At 42.3% G+C, this 21,197-nt stretch overlaps 1 long non-coding RNA gene across 1 annotated transcript; it reads right to left on the bottom strand.

Moving 5' to 3' along the window:
• Positions 1–1,078: 1,078 nt before the first annotated feature.
• LOC129734537 (uncharacterized) lies at positions 1,079–5,877 on the bottom strand. The gene is made up of 4 exons (XR_008730107.1): positions 5,842–5,877; positions 5,473–5,611; positions 3,292–3,505; positions 1,079–1,129 (listed from the first exon to the last, which is right to left on the bottom strand). It is a non-coding gene; the product is annotated as an uncharacterized LOC129734537 (long non-coding RNA).
• Between the last annotated feature and the right edge of the window lie 15,320 nt (positions 5,878–21,197).

Genomic DNA, 21,197 nt, shown 5'->3' with positions numbered 1-21,197 from the left:
TGAAACCTAAATTTTGAAAAAGGAAAAAAACAATAATAAACTGCAAAGAAAAAAAAAGAACAGACCAATTGTGAACCAACTGTACTCTACTGTCCTCAAAATTTGGCAACAGTTATCTGTGGTGACGCAAGTCGAGGCAGACTGAAAAAACCACTATGTCTGCGTGGCTGGGTTTGGATAAAATGGCCTTTATTGTTTATACAAATTATTTATATATCTTAGACAGTACAGGTGTTAGACCCTGATAGGTTTTTGTGTCCTTCTTCTTGCTTGCTATTTGCTGTTGCTGTAGGTGCCCGTATGCTGCGGTTCTAAGTTCTGGTTCTTCACATCCTGTTTACATACCTGACAATTTGTGGCTGTCTTCAAGGTACACGGCTAAGTTTTGAAGTCAACTAACTTGTCTGCAGACCTGCTGCAGACCCCAACAGTTATCCAATGACTCTTCCATGAACAAAGCACCTCCTTCTCTAGGCATACTGGAATACAATTGAAAAGAAGCAGAAAATAAGACAGTGTTTAATTCATTATTTAATATACCTGTTTCAAGAGCTTTCTCAGCATTCTTATCTCCATTTCTAAAGTCCTTGAGTATAACTCAAGTTTCTGTTTCTCCTCCATCTCTTTACAATATTGATCTTCTTTCCTTCGGAGTTTTTCTCTCATTTTCTCACACAGGACTGCTGCGGGCATTTCGGGCGAGCGGGAGTCAGATTCAAATACTCACAGAGTTCAAGATCTGATCCGTTTATTGTACAAACCAGGTAGACTTTTATAAGGCATTCTATAAGCGTGCAATAATGTGATTGGCTATTTTACAAGCGTATAATAATATGATTGGTTAACAATTGTTTACTGGGAAGATTTCTGTTTCTGCTTGTTCTGGCATGTAGGCTCCTTTCTGCGGTTTCCCAGCTCCTCTTATCACGTCCCGTTGGCCTTGGTTTTGTGCAAACATCTGCAATTTGCTCCTTTTTCTTCATCCCACTGTTCTGGCCGTAACCTCGTCTTATTTCTTCAGTATTTTTCCACTTGCTTCAGAGTTCAGTATAATCATTCAATACAGCAAGAGCCCCAACACAGGACTTCCACTCTGAGCCTCTTTTCTTCTTGTTGTTTCAAAGAACATCTGGGATTTAACAGAGTATTTGAGAAACAAAAGCACTGATATAAAAGTAGATATTCCACATGATGAACTTGCAGAGACAACTCAAACCATAAAAAAATTTAAATGTTTTCAGAGTTCATATTTTTACTGTACTTTTCAACTTTTTAAAGAATTCTAACTTCATTCCATTGTCCGTGGTATCAGTTGTACAAGATACGGAAATAAACCATTGAGCAATTTATCAGTTATTTGTAAGTTTACATAGGGAAATACACACTAGTGTGTACACTTCTATAATAAAAAAATAAATCATCTTCATATTACAGCCGTTTTGTTGAAAAAGGAGTTCATTGTCTCATCAGATCAAAGCATCATAAACTTTTACTATAGTTAATATACATTTTCTTAGTATACTAAAGCATTGCCTACATATTACAGATTCAGTGACTAGAAGTAATACTGATGAATCAGCATGCCACTTATCTATGGCAGACCCAACAATTTTTTAGCAAGCCTTCTGTAAGTCTAAACCAACTGCTGACCACAGAAAGAACAAGCAGTTTCTATTTACTCAAGAAGGATGTCAGTGTTCAAAACCAGATTCAGAAATGCATGGGGTTTAAGCTTAATACGATTAAAAAGAGTTTTAAACCTCAGTGGATCTACCTCTGGGAGAAACTACAGCAATTTCATTTTGAAGCTGATTTATAATGAAAGCCTTATGGAAGGTCAGCTTCTTTACTAACTGAAACAATCGGCAATAAGCACTGACATGGTAAAAAATGGTCCATGGTGTGCGCATGGTACCCAAAAAAGAAAGCAGTTTTGTGTTTGATCATTATTTTGACTATTTTTTCCAATGTACTTGCAACGGTGAACAAGAAAAAAAAAATCAAGTATCAACATAAGGAAAGAACTGCCAATTGAAAGCCTGCTTTAGAAATTCTGGAAAACAAGAATCTACAACCACTAAAATTACTTGAAAGACTGACAGAAACATTTGTATTTGAATGGTGTATATTGCAAGGAAAAAGCTTTACATAAAATTTCTAGTGTAATTTCATTAAAAGTGTAACTTTTGTAAGTATAAATTTAACACTGCTTGGAGAATTCATTTAGAATGAAAATATTACTTCTTTGTAATTGATAGATATTTGAGGATTTTGAACAACTACTGAAGTCAAATCCAGGCCAAGCTGGGACTGGCTTTGTCTTCCTCGTAATCCTCTTCCCCGTACTGGGAGGCACAACTCCCCCAGGTCCAGCTCCCACAGCCTCCCCTCACAGGGCTGGTGCTCCTGCACCCGGACCAGCCTGGCATCTCCCTGCCGACCTCACACAGACTGGGTAAGATCTCTTGGACTGGGAGGCCAAAAACTGGACCCTGGGCTCAAGACACAGTTCAGCAAGCCCTGAGGAGGGGTGGATAATCACTGCCCCTATTACCCTTGCACTGCTGCCCTTCATACAGCCCAGACTGCTGCTGGCCACCCCAACTGCCAGCTCACATTGGCTCCTGCTGAGCTTGCTCTCTGCCAAGGCCGCCTGGCCCTGCTTAGCCAGCTCCCCAGCCATGCCATCCCACCGTGTATCACCACAAGGAGACCTCCCCTCCCAGGCCAGGGCTTTGCAGTTGTCCTTGCTGAATTTCCTATGGTGCCTGCTGACCACCCTTGTTTGAAGTAATGTGAACAGTGATGAGAAACCTCACACATCCAGGTCTAGCTCAGGAGTATGGGGAAAGGGGCAATCCCAAATTTGACCTTTCAACTAAACAAACAGGTAAGCAAACAAATGCTCTAAGCTCTGTTTTGAGTTGCACTGGGTGGAGTTACCAGAAACCCTAGTATTATAGGCCAACAGAAGCTGCAAGGACAAAATGAAAACAAACACCCGTATCTCAAATCTCTCTTAGAAATCTGATTTCCCCATACACACTCTCTTGTTCTCTTCTCTTGCTAGAAAACAAAGTTAAAACAACATCCAGAAGATTTTACATGGAGCTGATATCTGGACATTTTTCCCCTCTGACATTATGTACTTCATAGCATTACTTGCCCATGGGATTCAAAAAACCCAAACCCAAAAAACTGGAAATTCTCATCCTGTTGCCTGCACCATCAGCATCTTTTGGAACATAAACACTGACAAGATAATACATTATCAGACCACAATTTACATACTTAAGGCTTTGGATATCACTTTTTCATTCTGCTGCTTGGTGAGCCAATATGGATTTCAAATCTTGAGTCTCCTCTGCTCTTAACTGTGACTCCTCCTTTTCGTCTTCCAATTTCTTTACTTCTCTCGAGAGAGCTGTATACCGATTTTTCCCACGTTCTATTCTCTGTTCATATTCAAGAAGTATGTTTTGCATTTTTAACAAAACAGCAACACCTATTTTGAGACAGAAAAGACACAAAGCTGCACGTATGCACAAATACTTTCCAATGTATAATCTGTTCAATGCTTTGCTGTATTAGGTGCAGGTGGCAGGTTTCGGTAGTGGGAAGGTCCCTGTGAGAAGAATCCAGGGGTCGCCCCGTGCTGGACATGGATGGTTTCAATGGACCCACCCCAGGGCACAGCTGAGCCTCTCAGCCATGCTGGCAGCACCTCAGGAAAAACAAATGTAGGAAAGGGCGAAACCACCACATGGGCAGAGAAGGGGAAAAGCATGTGAAAACCAGCCCTGCAACGAACATCCAGGTCAGCGAAGGAGGAGGGAGAGGTGCTGCTTCAGGTGCCAGAGCAGAGATTTCCCTGCAGCCCCTGGAAAGAACCATGCTGGAGCAGATATCCACAGCGCAGTGCTGTGGAGGACCCCATGCCAGAGCAGGCGGATCTTTCCCAAAGGACCTGTGACCCATGGAGAGCCCAGGCTGGAGGAGATTTTCCCCGGAGGACTGCAGCCTGGGGGAGGACTCACACTGGAGCAGGGAAAAGGGACAAGGAAGGAGCAGCAAAGAGAATCTTCTACGTCCCGACTGCAGACCGCAGCCTCCCCGTGCTGCCTTGGGAGGGCTGGGGAGGTGGCAGTGAAGGAGTGCAGTAGAGCTTGAGAAGGGGGGGTGCCGACGTGTCCTTTTAAGATTTTGGGTCTTTGTTTCTCACTATCCAAATGTATTTTAATCGGTGGAGTCTGTTTTGCCAGTGACAGTCACTGGGAAGTGACAGCCCTGCCTTTACATTGATCCACAAGCTTTTTCACCCTGTTTTGTCAAGGAGGGGCAGTGGCAGCACTGGGTGGGAGTTTGGCCTTCAGCCAAGGTTGCCTAATGAAATTTTAGCATAGTTTGATAGACCTAGTAATTGATGCTTATGTTTATACAATGCTATATGCATATATGCAAGCATCTTATGACAGTTGAAATTTGTTATATTTATTTATTTATTTATTATTTTTAAGCAAAGCCATTATTTTGCTGTATTCTTTGTCATTAGCTATTGAGGGGTGTGCTGGTTTTGGCTGGGATAGTGTTAATTTTCTTCACAGTAGCTGGTACTGGGCCATGTTTTGCATTTGTAACAGCATTGGTAACACAGGGATGTTTTCATTATGGCCGAGCAGTGCTTACACAGAGCCAAGGTCTTTTCTGCTTCTCACTCCACCCCACCAGTGAGTAGGCTGGGGGTACGCAAGGAGCTGGGACAGGACACAGCTGGGACAGCTGACCCCAGCTGACCCAAGGGATATGCCATACCACGCGGCATCATGCTCAGCATATAAAGCTGGGGGAGGAAGATGGAAGGGAGGGACATCCAGAGTGACGGCATTTTGTCTTCCCAAGTATTTCTACACGTGATGGAGCCCTGCTGTCCTGGAGATGGCTGAACACCCGCCTGCCCATGGGACGTGCTGAATGAATTCCTTGCTTTGCTTTGCTTGCGTGCGTGGCTTTTGCTTTTGCTATTAAACTGTCTTCATGCTGACCCATGAGTTTTCTCACTTTTCCCTTTCCGATGCTCTCCCCCATCCCACTGGGGTGGAACAAGTGAGTGGCTGTGTGGTGCTTAGGTGTTTAGGTGTGGCTGGGGTTAAACCACAACAAGGGGATATAAAGAAGAAAAAGATCTTGCTGACTTTTGATGACCGCATTAGAAGGAGCTGAACCGTACTTTGCAAGAAACTGCTTCTCCAGCTCTGACTAGACAGAGAACCAATGATAAAGTAAGGCACATTGGCTGGTAATGCGGGCAAACATCTCAGGTTAGGTGACAGTTTCACAGCTTTTGAGGGGGATCTCTAATCAGAAAGAGATATTATATCAAAATATGAAACTAAAATATTTAGGAGTGCATACAAAGAAATCATGTTTTAAGGGGAACTTGTAACAGCTGAAGACAGTGACTTGAAAACATACCTGTATGATCCACACTAAGCTCTTCCAACAGCAACATAGCCTCCTCGTTGGTTGAAGTTCATAATTTGACATCCTCTGAAGTTGAGTCACATGAGTGAGTTAAACCAGGGTCATCAGTTACTTCCATTGGTATGCTGACCTACAAAAATACAATATTTTCTGTAATTCCACCGTCTAGTATTACAGATCATTACAAATGCATTAATGATTCGTTGTCTCCTTCACAGCCCACAGATTTGTCTCAAATACAATAAAGCTGCATGCCAGCAGCAATTTTTACATCTGGTTGATCACTACATAAACACTGCTCCCATCTATGTGATTAAAAGCTGATAGAAACTGTTTATCAAGAAACTAGTTTTACAGTACCTTGTTCTTTTCACTCCCAGTTGTTGCTGCAGGTCTAGAAAACATAAATATATTTCAGTACTGAAATGCTTACATTGCATTATGAATAATACCTAAAGTTGCTTTGAAAACTAAATCGCAGAAGTGAATTAAACTAAAATCTAGTATAACAACTTTGTTAGATGTAGTTGAAGGCTGAAACAGTTATTGTGTATCATTATGTCTATTGGAAGGCTATTTTTTCCACAAGATATTAAGCAAATAGTTGAAATAACTGTTCTCTAAACTTCACGCAAAGTGACAGAAATCTTACAGCTACAGACATGTAGCTATACAGTTATGTGCATTCCCTGTTTAATACCAGGGTTTTAGCTCTCTTCAGTACTGAGAATCCTTCTCTTACAAATCAAAGAACTGTAATTTTGGATTCTCTGGTGTCCTGGTTCTGGCTGGTATACAGTTTATTTTCTTCACAGCAGCCCACACAGTGCTGTGTGTTAGATTTCTGACCGAAACAGTGTTGATAACACACCAAATTTTTAGCTAGTGCTGAACAGTGTCAACAACTTCTCTTTCTCACTTTGCTACAACCCACACAAGTAAGTTCAGGGTGGGCAAGAAGTCAGGAGGGTACACAGCTGCAAGAGAAAAGGTGGAGCAGGGAGCAGGGCAAAAAATCCTGAGATACCTGCAGTGAAAGAGTAATTTTTCTTTTCTGTAAGTCTCTCCTCACCCTTTTTAAACACATGAAATATTTCTATGCCTGTGCACACACTCATGTAATTTATCAGAATTTGTGCACGTGACCTTATCGTTATCTTGGCCAGCATGTTCAAAGCACTCTAAACAAAAAAAGAAGTGTTTGTCAACACAAAGAGCACCAGGTAGTGTGGTCACACGAAATGACAAGAATCTTCATATGCATCAGATTTGCCAAAAAACCCAAAACACAACAAAAACCCAAACTTGCCTCCAGCTCTCAGGTCAATTTTTATCAGTAGCATCTAGAGCAGAGATTCCTTTGAAGGACAGACAGGAAAAAACTGCTGAGGTTTACATAAAAATATGTGTGCCTTCTTTAGACTTTTGAGATTGGTTTGGTAATATCATCTTTTCCCCTCTCCTGACAAAGGGCATATTAACTTAATGAAAAGGAAAACACCAACTGCATGGAGATCACTAAAATCACCTAGAAAAGGGAGTAGTAGCAAACCGCGATTTCCTACTTTAGTTTTCTAGGTGGCCATTTCCTACAAAAATAACTGCTTTTCCCAGTCTGCTTTTCTTTCTGGTTTTGAAGATGCATTTTGCCTCAGTATTGACATGGAAATCACAGGAATTTGGGTGGGTTTTGTTTTCTTTTTTTTTCCCCTTTTTTTAGAGCAGGCAATAAATTTGAACCTCCATCGTGAGCTTAGTGTTTTCTAAAGAGAAGATTTCTTCACTTTTTGAGAAGCAGTGGACCACTCACTATGGCTTTCACCACTGAGGAAACTACTTCAACTACTACAATATTAGAAAACCTAAGACACTTACATAGTACTACAAATAAGAATTAGAGATTATTTCCTTAGCTTACCATTTCATTGGCATTTCAATCAATTTTGAGCTCTCCCCAGATGAAAAAATATTTTTGTCTTTTTCTTCTATAGTGTTTTCATTCTCCATTTTCAAATAGTCATTCTTCCTTAGAGTAATCTTCTATTTCATTTGCTAATTAGTGATGTTGGCCGGTGGTGTATTTAATTTATCCAGACATTCCTGTTTTGCCACCACCTGGGCTCTTGAACATCTTTGTTTGCTTTTTTCTTCTCAACCTATAAAAACAAAGTTAAGCTTCATGTATTTCTTAGTATTTCTAGAAGACAGAAACACCACATCCAAGATTGATTAATTCAGGGTTTACCTCTGAAATAATATAAAATGAAATCTTTTTTTTTAATTCATAGAGAAGCATTTTCACAAAATTAACACTACAAAGTGTATTATGTCATTGAAAGTACTTTGAATTCACTCATGATGAAAGACATAACAAAAATATAGCCCTTAGAAAGAAAACAATAGTGTATCTTAAAACATTAACAACAAAAAAGTGAAAGCATTACTGATGGACAGAGTTAGAAGGACTGCACAATGTTAGTTGCAACAACACCAGAAAAAAAAATTTGAGTGGAACCGTGCTGGGCTACTGCTCCCTTAACAAGGGGAGGAAAGAAAAAAAGATCCCAAACCCACAAACACAACTGGTTTAACAGGAAAGAGGAATTTTCACGAAAGGCAATGAAGACACACCATGCAGATATCACAGCAAATGAATAATTAGTCAAGACCCTGTTCAGAAGCTATTTTCATTCTTTGATTCAGAATCAGAACTGATATAATTCTATGGATTTCTTTTTATGGCAAATAAGTGATAACTACTTGCACTGGAACCGAGTGCCACCTATTGTTAAACTGGAACAATAATGCATTCCGTTTTCCAAAAATGGGGAAAAAGACAACTCTCCACTGCCCTCTTTATCCACAAGTCACCTATTTCCATTAGAACAAAACTCAATTTGTAGGAAGCATCTTCCCTTTGTGACGAACTGCTAAAGTGAACAGGACCATTGATCCGGAGCGAGATTAAAGAATAAAGAGTAGCAGGTGAACTACCTCTTTTTGCAGCTGTACCTTCTCTTTCTCCAAAGCCAGGAATATTATTTGCAGCATTCCTACCTTACCCTTAAATCTTCCCATATCTTGTTCTAGTTCTTCATCAAGATTCCTTTTCAGCATGCCACATGATTGCTGAGTATTTGCAAAAAGACTTTCCATTTCTGTTTCTCCTATTTTGTTGTCGATAAAGCAGTCCCTGGGAAAATCATCACTAAATCCAGAGTTTTTTCCAAGTTCCCTCTCTGTTACAAAAAGTGCATTTTCATCACTTGTAGAAACTGTCTTATTTTAGGAATAATATTAGAAATGGCATCCAAAAGACTTGTTTTTAAGCTGTATCTCAGGGAGTATTCAGGACCTCCCACTGCATTTCTACTACTTCCATTTTCATTCTCTTCCATTTCCATAGGAGGCATTTTTTTTCTCTCTTTCCTTTTGCTAGAGGCACCTTTGTATCTTTGATATTATTTATGCAATCTTCTTCATCTGTACTCCAAGTATCTTCCATGTTTGCATTTCAGTTATCTTGATCAGAAAGGACACCAAGACTCAAATTACAGTTTCCGTTTTGGGTACTTTTCCATCTAGCATAAGTTTAATATCTCCAAATTCACCTTTACTTTCTAAGTTGTTACTTGATTCTGTTGCATGAGATGAAACAACATGAGAACTCTTCAATTCATCACTGAAGCCATCTTCTGACATTTCTTCCACAAGGGAAGTAGTTTTCTCAGTTTCATTAATTTCATCAAACAGCTGCTTTAGCTCTACTGTAACGTTTTAAAAAATTGTTTTCAATTCCCTTTTCTCATTTTCAACCACATTCTTTCATATCTTTCTTCCCAAGGTTTTGGACTTAACTGCTTGTCAGCGCTGTGCAATTCCTCATTTTCTGATGTGAAATTTCTGCCTATCAGTGTGATTTTCACGTGCTGTTTTTCTATCAAGTTGATAGTTTCTAAAATATATTTATCCTTAAGTAAACAGGTACAGACAGAAAGATTATCAAGAAAAAAATATTACAGTTAATCTATGCAGTTTCTGTTGCAAACTCATCATAAATAGAAACAAGGCATTTTGAAATCCTTTTTCATAATAAAAATCAAGGGATACTAAATGAAAGGTTCACTGAATTACCATCTTCTTAACAAGAGAAGGACTCAGAGACAACAGTTTCTTGGGTTAGATTTGTCTAGGCATTAGGGTTGCTTTTATCTTTTAGCCTACTTGCTTTCTGTAACTGCCGGCATTTGTCACAAAGCATGTTTATTTTTCACATTTTATTGCTTTAATACCATTTTTCATTAAAACTGCCAACATTTTTCTCACCCACCCTCCTCCCTCCATCGCGTTCTACTGTCTGGCATTTTACAGTCCCCAGCCATCTAAGCTAACACAATGTGAATGAATGTGACAAGCTTTTTACCGTTCACCACACACAGAACTGGCTAAGGTAGAATTATTTCTTCACCCAAGATTCAGAAATAATAAATTCCATTCCAAGGTCCAAAGAAAAGGATTTTTTAGAGAAACCTGCCTGTTCCTGCCCTCATCCCAGAAATCAGGAACCCAAACTTGCAGGAAAACCACACCATGCCTTAACCCTACCCAGTCCCCTCAAGTCCCTGTCCCCATGCTCTGTTTCTCAACAGCTCTGACTGCTTCTGCCCTGTGTCACAGTCCTGACCACACGCTCCCTCCCCACATGTCTCCTCGGATCGTGGTGCCTTCTGAACAGGGCCTGCAGCCTTGGTGTCCCAACAGGCTGAGACCGTCATGCTCCTCGCACTCCTCTCTTGTTAGCCAGGCCCTTTTCTCCCTCGGCAAAAATCCCTCCTCTCAGAAGAGGGAAGGAGCACCTCAGCCAGCCACCATCTGTCTCACCCTCCCCGTTCCCAAGCTCATTGCCCAACTACTACCACCTTGCAACAGGCTTAAGTCCTGTGCTTTGCCTGTTAGAATTAGGCATGCCCCTCTCTCGTGATGCCCGGGTGTGGGGTTGAAATCATTTGCTACGCTGTCCCTTCAGGTGTTCCAGAGGACGCCAGACCCCTCTGTGCAGCCCTGCCCCGTACGCCCAACACAAGCAGGATGCCTGCCTTATTCCTCTCTAGGATACCCTCTGAAAAAAACCCTTTTCAAACACTTCACATGGCCAAACAAGAGCATATTTTGCAGAGGCTGGGAAAGCCTCAGAAAGGTCACCACATTTCAAGGTGTTCTGTTTGATCTTTGTCTTACAAAGAGGAAGACCGGCATGTTTAATCAAACAGATCAGCATATTACAGACAATTCTCCCTCTTCACTTGAATATGTATTTTGCACAGGCAAAAAACCCTGTATTTTGCACAGGCAAAAAAAGCATTTGGCTGCACTGTTTCTTAGCAGTGCACAAGATGAAAAACACCACTCAAAATTTAAGCAAACCAACTGAAAACAAATCAATATAACAGCAAGCATCCGACATAGTGACAAGGATTTTACCTCACCATAAGAAGACTGTATCCAACTTTACTTCAGACTGCAATACAACCTTCACCTACAGGACTCTCCCTTCAGCATTATTCACTGACTGGTAAGTTTTCTTTACCTTAGTGTATAATACAACTTACTGAATCAGACTGAGCAGAAGACCCACTGATGTTGCTGGAAAACTGAATTTTACTTTCAGACATTGTGATATGGATCATGTAGAAGTGATCTTGTAGAAAAGAAAAAAAAATCACTACGAAAAGTTATATAAATGTATTACTGACATGGAACAAGACAAACAGAGCACAAATGCTATCGGCTGCTCTCCAGCAGAGTTACACCCTGGTCTTCTTCTTCCTTCTCTGTAGGTATTTCAGTTGCTGCTTACAGACTGGAAGTGACGCTAACATAACATGGCATATCCCAGGGTGACAGCGGGTGGGTTAAATGAGAGTGGCTGCCATTGCTTCCCCACTCCCTGAGCACCGAGTGGTTTTTACAGCGCACAACAGACAAGCAAAACCCGTTTCAAGCCGGGCTGAGAAGGTGAGGGGAAGGGAGAGGTCACTCACGGACTGACACAAACTCCCACATAGCCCCAGGCTGAGCCCCAGCCCAGCCTTCCCGGCCCTGGCACTTTGCATTCAGGGGGGCAGCTCTCACGGGAACCGGGGGGCTGGTGTCACGTGGCCTCACACAGGGATCATCTGATTCTGACATGACAAACAGGCTCTTCCCCATCAGGCTCTACTCTCCCTCCTGACCCTTGCCCACAGATTCACAGACAAAACACAGCCGCCTCACTTAGGTTAAGGATCCTCTCACTAGGAAGCACACCCAGGAGGAGGTGGCACACAGGCTTTGGCTCCCAAGCTCCCATGAGCACAGATAATGCAAATTTTAAACTTGACATCTGGTCGTCTTCAGCTCATCTAGGTTTTTGTGTATCTTCATACCTCCTCCCAACTCACTTCACACGCCATTTGTCCGACAGCAAAGGAACAGGTAATCCTGACATTTAATTTCCATCAGTTCAAAGGGAAACAGCTGGTGTTGAAACCCTTTTTATTCCAGGAGTCCTAGCGTTGCAGCTGAAAAGTGCTTATATTTATAATTTATAACGATGGGTGTCCTGAACATAGAATGATTGCTTGCCACGTTTTTCTAGCCTCGGTATCTCTGGCAAAATACATGTGCAAATCTTATTGCATAAAATACCAAGTCCCTCAGCATTTCTAGAGGCCACATTCCTCCTCAGGGCTGGGAAGGGAGAATCACTTCCCTATTTCCCTGTGTGCTGGTTTCAGATGAGGTGCGACACTTCACAGCAGTGCTGGGGGTAAAGCTGGACTGCGTTATGCAAACCTAAATATTCTGCCTGGCTCCAGAAGGCTGCAGGTCTCCCTAAGCTCTTTTACACACGCTCCATCGCTGCTATTGCTTCAGCAGCAGTTTTACCTACCAACAGAGGCTTCCTTAAAAATATGTTCTGACTTTCCTGAACAGTGGATTGTATCCCACAGTTTCATTGATTTGGACAGCAGAATCCCGCAGTTTCTGTTGAAGCTAACGAAGACTGTGTGCTTTCAAAACCAAGCACATTCAGCACCTCCATCATAACTCTGAATTAGAGCTATTGCCTAAACAACTACATGTTGCACACGCTGCCCGTGCCAACCTAGGCTAGCCCAGCCCTGTTTTACTGATTCATCCAGGCACTTGCATCAGTGCATCTGACTTGGTGAATTTACACATGAGAAACCAGGCATTTCTGACCAACATCCATGCTGTTTAACTGCACTGGTTATTTTTAAATTAATGACACATTACTAATTAAAGTGACCAAGACAAGTCAGAACTACAGCTTGGTTGTAGTCAAAATCATATGCGCCACAGATTTTCCCTGAATTTCTTCATAGAATCACCTATGATTGCTCTTGTCAAATACATGAGTGCTTCTTTCTTTACCTGCAGAAAGCTTGGCACAACACGTACAATATTGTACAACATACAGATCCATCTGACAGTGAGACCAGAATAACCTTCCTACAGTGCAAGGTGGGCTGCATATCTCCAGAAGCACCCACAGACCCAGCCTGCGCTGCTTTAGAGACAGCAAAGATCCATGCTGATGAGAAACGCTCTCATGCAGATGGCATTTCACCTTGTCCACGGATTTGAAACACAGGTTGCTTCGCGAAATTTAATTTTATGGTTTCGTTCCAAGGCAAAACAGACTGTCCAACAATTTTTGACTTACACTAAAAACCATAAATATTCACCTTCCATATGAACGGATACATGCCAGGATATGTACTGCTGATGAATTTTTTCACATGTTGCTGGGGAGCAATACCTGCACATGTTCATCTTTTTGTCCATCCCTACTGGGTTTCCTTCTAGCTGGGTACGTTACATCTCAGGGTTGTATGGAGGGGATTACCTCCAAGCAGCTGGACAGATCACCAGCCACCCCTGTCGCTCCTAAACAGCCTCTGCTCAGCATCTCAGTGCCTCCCAGAGCAGTGGCTTGCTCAGGAAGAGGTGGCCTGTGATGGCTCCTCTCCAGGACACATGCCCACAGGATCACTGAGCAAAGGACTATCCCACACCATCTTTCCCCTCTTTGAGAAAGAAAGCACGTATGTATCTATGGCTAATCTCCCTTCTGAAGCAGTACAGCTCAGCTGAGACCTCAGACTGCTTTGCTGGAGCATCTGGGATTCTTACCAAAACTGTCTCCATGGACTCTACCCAGACTCAGTTTTGTGCAGAGGAGGTATTTACTGCCACATGCACAAGAGCAATGGCAAGGGCAGGCAGTGCAGCAATCTCCTGTTACTGAACATATGCTCTGGGACTCCCAAACAGGCAGTCAGTTATATCCCTGGCAAAGTTCTCCAGCAGAGCCACCCGCCACCTGTGATTTGTATTCACCTCAGCTGTACAAACATGGCGTAAACAGAAGCAGAGTAGCTCTTTATCTCCAGCACTGTATATCTCTTTCCTTCCCATGTCACCACCACTTGCAAAAGCGCTCATGAAAATGAGCAAACCCTACCCCCCAGAAAGAGGTAGGGTTTTCAAATGAAAGGAGGGTATTCAATGGAAAGCTTCAGATGTGCCCTGCTTGAAGAATGTACCACTGGCAACCACTCCTCTGTGAGAACTGTGGAGATGCAGAGGATGGAGGAAGGCAGGTATCAGGGAGTAACTAGAAACCCTGTTTTGCTATTGCTGCAGTATCCTTTGGCTGTGGGGACAATAGAGCTCTCTATGAAATGACGATCAACCAAAAAATTTCAGAGGGGCACAGGAGGGAGCACAAGCTGCTGGTCATCAGAAAAGGGCTGTGCTCAGCTTTTCTGCGATAGGTTGTCATAGGCAAGGTGAACACGAAGCACAGGGAGGATCTGCAGTTCTACCTGCCTTGCAGGGGTTTGGCCTGAGCTCCCCCTTTGCAAACCAAGTCACCCTCCCACCACACGGCACAATGTCTGCTTAATGTATGACCCAGCAATTGGGATACCACATGCAGAGAAATCTGAGAGGTCCCACCTGTTCACAGCTCTAGTCATCAGTGGTTCCAACAACTTCTGATGCTCAGGGCGTCCCCTGTGCCAGTGGTCCTCCCTCCAGGCGCCCCTCCTCCTCTCCATTTGCCCTGGAGTAGATGAACTCAACATCACATCCATTCTGGGGAGATTTAAGCCCCAAAGAGCTCAGAACTGGCTGAAGCCAGCACAAAAGCCTATCTTCTCTCTCAAGAGTTGTAGTGTCCTTACACCCTCCCTGTCTTTCCCATCTAGATCAGAAACCAAACAGGGGAAGTGGTTCATGCAGATACACAGAGAATACTGAATGGGACACACTGCTTTCGTTGTCTTTCAACCAGCGAGAGACCTCAGAGGTATTAATAAGCAAGTTCTGAGCTTCCTATCCTTCAGTTGGCAGCTGAACGGCAAAACATGCACATGTACATAAGTAAGTGATGCATTCCCAGTCACCATGCACCACAATGGTCCCAAGTTCCCACTTCTCATCACACTGTACCTTCTCCTTGGAAGTGGTGGTGCATAGTCTGAGAACAGAAGCCATGGATTTATGAAGAACAATTTGTCTGGTGAAGATCATGTGTGGTGGTGGACCCATCTCCACAACAAAGAGTTGTGGAATCCATCACAGTTGTCTGCAAAGCTGGAAAACCCCTTGACACTGGGCTTCAGAAAAGACTTCCTCACACGTACGCAGGTCGCCCAGGATCAGGGCACTGGGAATAACTGTGTGAAGTGAGAAAAACACTTTGTTGTTACTTTGCTTGGACTACTGGCCAGTTTCATCCCTGATCTTTGCAAGCTCCTCTTTTAACTCTATTTTCTCAAAGGTGCTTTCATTCTGTTTGAGGAAAAAGAGAGAGAAATATGTATAGTCCCCAGGTTTATCCCTGGTAAACACTTTCACATGTTCATTTAGTAAAGCAGATTAGATTGATTCCTCATATATATATATATCTTATTTTTTTTGGGGGGGTGGGGGGGTGAGGAGGGTGATTATAATGAACTCATTCAGTTTTTAAATCAGGCTTAGGAGCCATGACTCACTGGCTATGAATACATGTACACACACGCGTGTACAGGACAGCACAGAATACTCTATTTACTGATATAGGTCTAAAAAGACATTTTTTTTTTCTGTCTGTGTATCATTTATGGCTGGACTGCATGGACAAGATGGTTTTCTTAATTCTGTGAAAACACTTGCATCTATTGATGCCTGTATCTCTAAACATAGTGATATGGTCATACTGCCAAATTTTCAAAGCAGATTCCTGTTCTTACACCATTCTGGGCATAGTGGACATACCCATAGAAACACCCCTAATGGCCTAATGTTCATGCCTATTCACACATTTATTTCTGCTATTTTATCATCTGTAAAGAACAAGTGCTCCTTTCCTCCACCTGTCTCAAAAGAAATCTGAATACTTAAGGAATTAAAACAGATTGAGTCGGCCAAATGAAAATTTAAACATACTTACATTAACAATGCCAAGGTGTTATTACTAAAATGCAAGCACTTTGACAGCAGGTATCTTATGAGTGCTGTGCAAAGTGACAGAAAAGCCTCAAGAAAAATCTACTGGAGTTTGGGTTAATACACTAAATCCCAGCACAATGGTTCAAGGGTAAGGGCACTTTAAATCGGAATGTGTCCTGAATCATGTTAGGAAGAAGACAAAGAACATATCCTGATGGGAAGATCATTATTGATTAGGAAAACTAGATCAGGCTAATATAAATTTGTCCCAGGTTAGAAAAGGCCAAGAATCTTTTAAAAGACACTACAAAAAAATAACATTTAAGAGAAAATGAAGTGTTGTAGCAAATGGAATTAAAAGGAGTCCTAGAAAGTAAATCTTTCAGTAATAAGCAAGCAAATCTAATAAAAATCTAGGGCATAGAAAAGATTAGTTCAGCAGCAGGATGCATAGCAGATAGGAAAGCAAATTAGTTCTGTCTTACCAAAATGTAAATGGAGGGGGGTAAAAAAAATCAGAATGCAGTGTTTCTTTTTATTTTTCCTGCATCTAATTTTTAACTGTTAAGAGAAATAACAGAAAAGCTTTATTTTTGCTAATGCCAGGAAACCGGAATCTGGAATTCAAATTAATCCTTTACAACAGGGGTCCTCAAACTACGGCCTGCAGGCCAGATACGGCCCCCCAGGGTCCTCAATCTGGCCCGCCGGTATCTGGGCTGGAACCAGCGCCCCGTCCTCCTCTGTAGATTGGGTCAAATCTTAATACTTGGCTTGCTGTATCAACATAAAAATAATAATCTAGACTCAAAAATCATATAAAAGAATATGAGTCAGTCCTTGCAGGAAGAAGACGACCCACCTGGGTGTGATTCTATGCAACCTGCTCTAGGTGAACCTGCTTTAGCAGAGAGGTTGGACTAGATCAGGGGTCCTCAAACTACGGCCCCTGGGCCGGATACGGCCCCCCAGGGTCCTCAGTCCGGCCCCCAGTATTTACAGACCCCCCCCGCCGGGAGTTGGGGGGGGAAATCAAGCATCCGCAGATGACTGCCTGCCACTTCATCCGCGCCGGCCTCCGCAGCCCCCACGCACCCGCCAGGACTGGGCTGGAACCAGCGCCTCGTCCTCGACCTGCCCCCCCAGGGGGCGCCTCTCGGCTACAAACCGCGCCGCCGCCGCCCCGTCCTCCTCTTCCTCCTCCTCTGCGGTGCGCGGCGGGCGAGAGGCGCGGGCATCTCCTCTGCCGGGCAAGCTCAGTCGGCAGCCTCTGCACTGCGAGGTCCAGCCAACTCGGGCGAATCGCCAGAGCCCCGGCGCGGCAAAGTCCCTTCAGTCCCTTCTGGCCACCCCGTCCGGACTGCGCTGCCGGGCTGAGGAGGGGGGCGGCGGCATCAGCGAGGGGGGCGGCTCCCCCGTCTCTCTCTCCCTCCCTCCAGCTCCCGGGCAGGGCAAGCAAGCCAGCACCAGGGGGAAGCGCGCGCACCATCATGTCAAAAAAAAAAAAGAAAAATTGACTCCGAGTGAGGGGTATTCCAAGAAAAGTGGACTTCTGATTATTTTTTCACGGAGTACAAAGAAAGAGCTGTTTGTCTGATATGCCAGAATTCAGTGTCTGTGTTCAAGGAATACAATTTGCGTCGACGCTACGAAACTCAACATAAAGATAAATGTGATTCTTTGGTCGGACAAGTGAGAAAAGATAAAATATTAAGACTGAAACATGGATTGACAACTCAGCAAAATACTTTTGTGAAGCAAAAGCAGCTCAATATCATCACTTTGAGCAAGCTATCAAGTTGCCAAGCTCATAGCGTGCATTGGCAGAGCATTCAGAGGGAGAATTTGTTAAAGAATGCCTTCTTTCTGTTGCCAAAGAGATGTGTCCAGGGAAGGCGGATTTATTTAGTACAGTGAGTCTTTCAGGACCTACAATTACACGAAGGATTGAAGAAATGGGAGAAAATTTGAATCTGTAGTTGCAGAACTCCTCAAAAAAACTTTGCTATTTCTCATTGGCACTCGACAAAAGCAATGATGTTCGTGATTCTGCACAACTTCTAATTTTCATTCGTGGGACAAATGATTCTTTTGAAGTCACAGAGGAGCTTGCTGCACTGAAAAGCATCAAAGGAACAACTACAGGAGAGGATATCTATGAGAAAGTTTGCCAAACTATGAATGATTTGGAGCTGGACTGGGGTAAACTATTCAGTGTGACAACTGATGATGCTCCTAGCATGGTGGGGTCCATGAAAGGAGTGGTTGCACGCATTAACAAAGAGATGGACAAACGCAACCATTCACATCCAATAGCCATAGACTGCATCATCCACCAACAAGCACTGTGTTGTAAATCACTGAAGCTGGACTCTGTCATGAAAATTGTGGTTTCTTGTGTTAACTTCATTAGAGCTCATGCACTAAACCACAGACAGTGTCAGGAATTTCTGTCTGAGCTAAATGTTGCCTATGAAGATATTCTGTACCACACAGAAGTCCGTTGGCTGAGTCAAGGAAGAGTTTTGAAACGATTTTATGACTTACTTCCACAGGTTTATGATTTTGTGCTTTCTAAAACAAAGAAGTACCAGAGCTCAAAGATGCAGAATGGAAATGGCACCTTGCGTTTCTGACAGATGTAACAGAGCTACTCAACAATTTCATTGTCCAACTTCAAGGAAAGGGGAAGCTCATCTGTGATATGTATTCACATGTGAAAGCATTTCAAGTCAAATTAGACCTGCTCATTAACCAAGTAAAGGAGGAAAACTTCTGCCATCTCCCCACAACTCAAAACCTGTCTGCAGAAAAACCAGCAGTTGCATTCCCAAACAAAACATGTATGGATGTACTAGAAATGTTGCAAATGGAGTTTCAAATTAAATTTAAAGAGCTTTGTCTCCATGAACAGGACATACAGCTTTTCCGGAACCCATTTTCTGTCGACATTGAAACTTTTGATCCGATTTACCAAATGGAATTGGCCGAACTACAGATTTGTGACTCACTGAAAGATGCATTCAAATCAAGCAGCCTTACTAATTTCTATGCATCTCTCCCCTCAAAGACATATCATAATCTCAGGAACCATGCACTCAAAATTGCAACCATCTTTGGCAACACCTATGTCTGTGAGCAGACTTTTTCCCAAATGAAACATCTGAAATCTCCAATCAGATCCAGACTAACTGATGAACACTTGCACAACTTGCTACGACTAGCAGTGACAAATATGAAACCTAACACTGACCATCTCATTAGCCAAAAGCAGGCTCATAGTTCACATTGAAATATTATTTGGTTTTGTTGATTACAATTGTTCTTCATTTTAAGTATTGCATTCTTTTTCCTGTTTTTTGTGCACTACTACAAATAAAATATGTGCAGTGTGCATAGGAATTCGTTCATTTTTTTCCAAACTATAGTCCGGCCCCCAACAGTGCCTGAGGAACAGTGAACCTGCCCCCTGTTTAAAAAGTTTAAGGATCCCTGTACTGGATTATCCCATATCTAGGTATCAAATGCTCTAATAAAATTTTTACCACTGTTTGTGCCGTAGCTCGTGCTACAGGATAAGCTTCTACCCATTGTTTTAAATGATCTACTATTACCAACAAATATTTTATCCTCCCTACCTTGGGTAATTCAGTGAAATCAACTTGTACTTTCTCAGAAGGTCTGTAAACTGTTTTTCTCCCCCCCATGGCTACTTGTCAAAACACTTTCTTATTTATCTTCTGACAAGTTAAGCAATTCTGTGTGATTTGCTTTGCTATTTCAAAAATCCCAATGCAGCCAAATTGTTTAAGGAAATGATCACTTAACACCTTTGTACCCCAATGTGTTTGTGCATGCATATCCAGTATTTGCCTAGCATAGGCTTTTGGCAACATCTCGCACCCATCGGGCAGTGTCCATTTTCCTCGTTCTAACTTAGCTCCTATTCTCTCCAATTTTGTTTGTTCCTCAGGGGTAAACTTCTTTTCTTCTTCCTCTAGTCTTTCTTCCTCCTGTACTATGTTAATTTTAACGACCTGAGTCCTCAAGGCTGCTTAATGGGCTTCTTTATCTGCTAAATTATTTCCTCTGGTTTGGTAATCTAATCCCTTTTGCTGTCCTCTCACATGTACCACTATCTCCCTTGGTTCTCTTAATGCCCTTAAAATTCTTACTATTAATTCCTGATGTATAAGATTCCTCCCTTGAGTATTAATTAAACCTCTTTCTTCCCAAATTTTTCCAAAAGTGTGGACCACCCCATATGCATATTTAGAATCTGTAAATATAGTCCCACTTTTCTCCTTTAATAATTCCAGGGCCCTACACAGGGCATACAGCTCACAAGCCTGAGCTGACCATGATGGACTCAAAGGTCCTGATTCCACAGGTTCTAGGTCCTTATCAATTATTGCATATCCTGATTTTCTTTTCCCTTCCACTACTCGGGAGGAGCCATCTACAAACAGTGCTTCTTTCTCCAATTCAGTATCCCTTAAATCTGGCCTTACCTTAGTCTGGGTTTCAATTACCTCTAAACAGTTGTGTTGTAATTTCTCCGATGGTTCTCCAAACAAAAACTGTGCTGGACTCTGAGCAGAGGTTACCCTCAGTTCTAAGTCAGGGGAGTCAATTAGTATTGCTTCATACTTTAGGATCTGGCTATCTGTTAACCATTTTTCCACTTTCTGTTGTAAAACACTTCTGACACTGTGTGGAATATACACTTTTAAAGGAGCACTAAAGGTAATCTTCCTAACTTCCTCTATTAGTAATGCTGTAGCGACCAAAGCTTGGAGACAAGCAGGCCATCCTCTACTTACTGGATCAAATAACTTAGAACAATACCCCACGGGTTTCTTAATTCCTGCCCAGTCTTGAGTAAGGACTCCATATGCTGTCTGGTTTGATGTATTCACAAAAAGATAAAAAAGTTTTCCCAGATCTGGGAGGCTCAATACAGGCACTTGTATTATTGACCTTTTTATTTCCTTAAATTTCTGATCATCTTCTGTGAACCACTTAAGTTGGTTATTAGTTAATTTCTCATATAAGATTTTTTCCTTTTCGCTGTAGCTTTCAAGCCATGGTCTACAATATCCTAATAATCCCAATACCTGCCAAATTTCCTTTTAGTTTGTGGGGGTCTTAAGGATAGGATCCCAGATACCCTGTCAGGATCCAACTTTTTTCTTCCCTTACTCAGCCAA

Source organism: Falco cherrug, chromosome W (genome assembly GCF_023634085.1).
Source record: "Falco cherrug isolate bFalChe1 chromosome W, bFalChe1.pri, whole genome shotgun sequence".
Lineage (NCBI taxonomy): Eukaryota > Metazoa > Chordata > Aves > Falconiformes > Falconidae > Falco > Falco cherrug.
This window is presented reverse-complemented; position numbering and strand designations above follow the sequence as displayed.